Source organism: Branchiostoma belcheri, unplaced genomic scaffold (genome assembly GCF_001625305.1).
Source record: "Branchiostoma belcheri isolate BF01 breed outbred unplaced genomic scaffold, Haploidv18h27 scaffold135, whole genome shotgun sequence".
NCBI lineage: Eukaryota > Metazoa > Chordata > Leptocardii > Amphioxiformes > Branchiostomatidae > Branchiostoma > Branchiostoma belcheri.
Genome location: NW_017802769.1, coordinates 97,028 through 102,161, shown reverse-complemented (window position 1 = coordinate 102,161; position 5,134 = coordinate 97,028). Strand labels below are relative to the sequence as shown.

The window sequence follows — 5,134 nt, the reverse complement described above, 5'->3', positions numbered from 1 at the left end:
AATAACATTCTTGAAACTTTTGAGAAAGTTTTTCATATCAAGAAACTTTGAGAAAGGAAGTTCGTGCTTTTCTTGGGCTGTGTCAGAAAAAACAAGAATTTTGTTCTTGACTTTCTTGACATATGTTGCTTAGAAGAAAGTGTTTATTGGCAGTAAGAATTTTGGTCTTGAACTGAGTCTCAAAGATTATAGTGGTATATATATTAAGAATTTCTGTCTTGAGGAAAAAGATATGCATTCTTGTTGTAAGAACATGAAACTAAATAGAAGAAAGGCTTTCTTGACAATAATAATATAATAATTGATAAGTAATATCACTCTTAAAGTTAGAAAAGGAATCTTGGTGTAAGAATCTATTTTTGGGTATTAAGCATTTGTTCTTGTTTTTTGTAATTTAGAAAGTTGAGCAATCTGATTCTAGATTCTTTTAGTAATGTCAGAGACAAGAATTAGTTTCTTTACTTTCTTGACTTTGAATAATTCTATACTTGTAACTAGCATAGTTTTACTTATCTAGATAGTTCAAGAAAATGATCATTGTTTTTCTTGGTCAGGTCAAGGACATTATGTCCTTGGTCAGGTTATGTTCAAGAAAATACAAGAATCTGTGTCTTTGCTTTCTTTTTAGACAAAAAAAATTGTTGAATTAGAAATCAAATTTAAAACCTGAAAGCAAAAAATACTTAAAGTTCTTTAACGTTTTTGTTTTCCTTATCGAGAAAGTTCAAGAAAGATGAGTTTTTTCCCTGGTAATGTTCAAGATAATGTAAGAATTTTTTTCTTAACATTCTAGCCATAACTGTCATGTGATCTCCTGTGATCTCCTGATTGGTTAATTCAAATCCCAGAATGCAGTTAGGGATTTTTGAACAGAAGCTGGGGGGTAAAGGGACCATTTATCTTGTCCCGAGTATGTAAATTAGACTCCTTAAACAGCAATGTATGCAAATATCATGCAGATATATAATAATCTGGGAGAAACTAGGAGAAACTAGGAAAAAGCAGTAGAAATCAGGAGAATATAAGAGAAAGAAGGAGAAAGCAAGAAAAGGCTAGAGAATACAGGACAAAGCAGGAGAATAAAGGAGAAAGCGGTAGAATACAGGAGATAGCAGTAGAATACAGGAGAAAGCAGGAGAAAGCAGGAGAATATATGAGAAAGCAGGAGAATACAGGAGAAAGTAGGAGAAAACAGGAGAAAGCAGGAGAATACAGGAGAAAGCGGTAGAATACAGGAGAAAGCAGTAGAATACAGGAAAAAGCAGGAGAATATAGGAGAAAACAGGAGAATACAGGAGAAAGTAGGAGAACACAGGAGAAAGCAGGAGAACGCAGGAGAACACAGGAGAAAGCAGGAGAAACCAGGAGAACAGAGGAGAAAGTAGGAGAACACAGGAGAAAGCAGGAGAAAGCGGTAGAATACAGGAGAAAGCAGTAAAATACAGGAGAAAGCAGAAGAATACAGGAGAAAGCAGGAGAATACAGGAGAAAGCAGGAGAATACAGGAGAATACAGGAGAAACCAGGAGAACACAGGAGAAAGTAGGAGAACACAGGAGAAAGCAGGAGAATACAGGAAAAAGCAGGAGAATACAGGAGAAAGCGGTAGAATACAGGAGAAATCAGTAGAATACAAGAGAAAACAGGAGAATGCAGGAGAATACAGGAGAAAGCGGTAGAATACAGGAGAAAGCATTAGAATACAGGAGAAAACAGGAGAATGCGGGAGAAAGCAGGAGAATACAGGAGAAAGCAGGAGAACATAGGAGAAAGCAGAAGAATACAGGAGAAAGCGGTAGAATACAGGAGAAAGCTGTAGAATGCAGGAGAAAGCAGGAGAACACAAGAGAAAGCAGGAGAATGCAGGAGAACACAGGAGAAAGCAGGAGAATACAGGAGAAACCAGGAGAATACAGGAGAACACAGGAGAAAGTAGGAGAACACAGGAAAATACAGGAAAAAGCAGGAGAATACAGGAGAAAGCGGTAGAATACAGGAGAAAGCAGGAGAACACAAGAGAAAGAAGGAGAATGCAGGAGAACACAGGATAAAGCAAGAGAATACAGGAGAATGCAGGAGAAAACAGGAGAATGCGGGAGAAAGCAGGAGAATACAGGAGAAAGCAGGAGAACATAGGAGAAAGCAGGAGAATACAGGAAAAAGCAGGAGAATACAGGAGAAAGCGGTAGAATACAGGAGAAATCAGTAGAATACAGGAGAAAACAGGAGAATGCAGGAGAATACAGGAGAAAGCGGTAGAATACAGGAGAAAGCATTAGAATACAGGAGAAAACAGGAGAATGCGGGAGAAAGCAGGAGAATACAGGAGAAAGCAGGAGAACATAGGAGAAAGCAGGGGAATACAGGAGAAAGCGGTAGAATACAGGAGAAAGCTGTAGAATACAGGAGAAAGCAGGAGAACACAGGAGAAAGCAGGAGAATGCGGGAGAAAGCAGAACAGGAGAATGCAGGAGAACACAGGAGAAAGCAGGAGAATACAGGAGAAAGCAGGAGAAACCAGGAGAATACAGGAGAACACAGGAGAAAGTAGGAGAACACAGGAGAATACAGGAAAAAGCAGGAGAATACAGGAGAAAGCGGTAGAATACAGGAGAAAGCAGTAAAATACAGGAGAAAACAGGAGAATGCAGGAGAAAGCAGGAGAATACAGGAGAAAGCGGTAGAATACAGGAGAAAGCAGTAGAATACAGGAGAAAGCAGGAGAATGCAGGAGAAAGCAGGAGAATGCAGGAGAAAGCAGAAGAATGCAGGAGAATACAGAGAAAGCAGGAGAACACAGGAGAAAGCTGTAGAATACAGGAGAAAGCAGGAGAATGCAGGAGAAAGCAGGAGAAAGCAGAAGAATACAGGAAAAAGCTGGAGAAACCAGGAGAAACCAGGAGAACACAGGAGAAAGTAGGAATACACAGGAGAAAGCTGGAGAAACCAGGAGAAACCAGGAGAACACAGGAGAAAGTAGGAATACACAGGAGAAAGCAGGAGAACACAGGAGAAAGCAGGAGAATATAAGAGAAAGCAGGAGAATACAGGAGAAACCAGGAAAAAGCAGGAGAATACAGGAGAAAGCAAGAGAATACAGGAGAAAGTAGGAGAACACAGGAGAAAGCACGAGAACACAGGAGAAAGCACGAGAAAGCAGTAGAATACAGGAGAAAGCAGAAGAATACAGGAGAATGCAGGAGAACACAGGAGAAAGCGGTAGAATACAGGAGAAAGCAAGAGAACATAGGAGAAAGCAGGAGAACACAGGAGAAAGCAGGAGAATACAGAGAAAGCAGGAGAACACAGTAGAAAGCTGTAGAATACAGGAGAAACCAGGAGAACACAGGAGAAAGCGGTAGAACACAGGAGAAAGCATGAAAACACAGGAGAAACCAGGAGAAGTACAGGAGAAAGCAGGAGAACATAGGAGAAAGCAGTAGAATACAGGAGAAAGCAGGAGAATACAGGAGAAAGCAGTAGAATACAGGAGAAACCAGGAGAAAGCAGGAGAAAACAGGAGAAAGCTGGAAAAAGCAGGAGAATACAGGTGAAAGCAGGAGAATACAGGAGAAATCAAGAGAATACAGGAGAAAGTAGGAGAACACAGGAGAAAGCAGGAGAACACAGGAGAATACAGGAGAAAGCTGGAGAACACAGGAGAAAGTAGGAGAAAGCAGGAGAAAGCAAGAGAATACAGGTGAAAGCAGGAGAATACAGGGAAACCTGGAGAAACCAGGAGAAAGTGGTAGAAGCAAGGAGAAACAATGAGAAAGCAGGAGAAGAAATTAGAAACCATGAGAAACTAGGAGAAAGCAGTTGAAATCAGGAGAATACAGGAGAAAGCAGGAAGAAGCAGGAGAAAGAGAGAAAGCAAATAATTTTCTTTTTTGTATACTGATTGGCGATAGGACTAGAAAATACTTTAATGCAAGGTAAAAAAAAGAATGATGAATGATGAATGACAGACTTGAATTTTATTGTACGTTAATACTCTCACAAGTTAAGTACAGGTCATGAAAGGTAAGCGCATTGATTACATAACGATAGCAAAATCTACTATAGCGTCTTAATATAAATGTATACTAATTTACTATGTACAGGTTCAACTTCTTCTCTCTTCCTTAACACAGTTGCAGATTTAAGACCTGATGATGAAAAGAAAGTACGGTGGAAATTTCATATAAAGGAATCAAAACTATTAGAGGCAGATTGATACATATACTGAGTCTTATAGACAGACTGTCGAAAATACAGACAAGAAGTTGCAATCTGGAGGAATTTCATTTTGGGGAATAGGTATTCTTGCATAGCTATTTAGTGGTTACAATTTACTGATGTCACAGCGTATAACAAGTTTTTTTTTCAAGAAATACAAGAAAAGGAAAATAACACACAAAGATTGAGCAAGATGTCATGCTCTACAGTCTACACTATTTCTAACCTACATAAACTACATCTTGGCCAATATGTAAGGCCACAGCTAGTAAATTTCTCCTGGTTTCTCCTGGTTTCTCCTTGTTTCTCCTGGTTTCTCCTGTGTTCTCCTGGTTTCCCCTTTGTTCTACCACTTTCTCCTGTGTTCTCCTGGTTTCTCCTGTGTTCTCCTGGTTTCTCCTATGTTCTCTTGCTTTCTCCTGTATTCTACCACTTTCTCCTGTGTTCTCCTGCTTTTCTCCTGTATTCTCCTGCTTTCTCCTGCTTTCTCCTGTGTTCTCCTGATTTCTCCTGTATTCTCCTACTTTCTCCTGCTTTCTCCTGTATTCTCCTGCTTTCTCCTGTGTTCTCCTACTTTCTCCTGTATTCTACCGCTTTCTCCTGTGTTCTCCTGCTTTCTCCTGTATTCTCCTGCTTTCTCCCGTATTCTCTTCCTTTCTCCTGTATTCTCCTGCTTTCTCCTGTGTTCTCCTGGTTTCTCCTGTGTTCTCCTGCTTTCTCCTGTATTCTACCGCTTTCTCCTGTGTTCTCCTGCCTTCTCCTGTGTTCTCCTGCTTTCTCCCGTATTCTCTTGCTTTCTCCTGTATTCTCCTGCATTCTCCTGCTTTCTCCTGTATTCTACCACTTTCTCCTGTGTTCTCCTGCTTTCTCCTGTATTCCCCTGTGTTCTCCTGCTTTCTCCTGTATTCTCCTGCTTT

The 5,134-nt window shown here is 40.2% G+C and overlaps 1 pseudogene; it reads left to right on the top strand.

Moving 5' to 3' along the window:
• Positions 1-1,220: 1,220 nt before the first annotated feature.
• On the top strand, positions 1,221-2,183 carry LOC109464234 (annotated as a pseudogene).
• The last annotated feature ends 2,951 nt before the right edge of the window (positions 2,184-5,134 follow it).